At 24.3% G+C, this 807-nt stretch overlaps 1 protein-coding gene across 1 annotated transcript in view; it reads left to right on the top strand.

The window, feature by feature from the left end:
* The window catches only part of LOC112500390 (TMV resistance protein N-like), a 22,609-nt gene that overhangs the window by 14,065 nt on the left and 7,737 nt on the right, over nt 1-807 (top strand). The gene's annotated exons all lie outside the window — the stretch shown is intronic.

The following is an 807-nucleotide window of genomic DNA, read 5'->3' as shown; positions in this document are numbered from 1 at the left end:
AAAAGTAATAATAATTAAATATTAATCAATATATTATATTATTAGAAATTTATTTTAATCATATTATTAGAAAATTATTTGAATTATATTATGAAATTCTTATAATTTATTATTTTTTAAGATGTCATTTTACATGCTTATAAGCTAGTTTTTTTTGTCAAATAAAATTTGTTACTCAACTATCTTATCAGTTACCAACTAGCTAATCAGCTAGTTTGTCAAACATAGCCTAAGTATTAAAATATAGAAAAGATATTTTAGAACCATCAACAAGGGTATAATGAATGGTTATATTGCTGTAATGATGAATGATTATTTTTGATTGCGTTTAACTAGGTATCATGATATTGTTACAAACTATATAAACCAATTAATTAAGAATTTATAGAAATAATAAAAGTTTATTTATGAAAGATAATTAGAGTCCATTAATTATGATCAACGTTTTATATTAGAAAATAATGATGATATTTTATGAAACCACATATTTATTAGATTAGATTGACGATCAAATATCATCAAAAGATTTGTATACGACTACGGTTCACGTGAAAGGAACTTTATGGTCTTTTCCTTTTGTTTTGTTAAAGCAAATATGAGAGTTATTTTTCCAAATGCACAAATAACGTTCACATTATAATTATGAGTACCACAACCATATTGTTTTCTTAGTTATATACACTCTTGAGAACATCGAGGTTTCTTTGCAATCATCTCGCTTATATTTCCCACAAGAAAGTTTTGATTCAATTAATATATAGGATCCTTCAAGCATAACTTCGTCAATGGCGTCTTCCTCAACTTCAT

This window comes from Cynara cardunculus (assembly GCF_001531365.2).
Source record: "Cynara cardunculus var. scolymus isolate 2C chromosome LG 17, CcrdV1, whole genome shotgun sequence".
Classification (NCBI taxonomy): Eukaryota; Viridiplantae; Streptophyta; class Magnoliopsida; order Asterales; family Asteraceae; genus Cynara; species Cynara cardunculus.
This window is presented reverse-complemented; position numbering and strand designations above follow the sequence as displayed.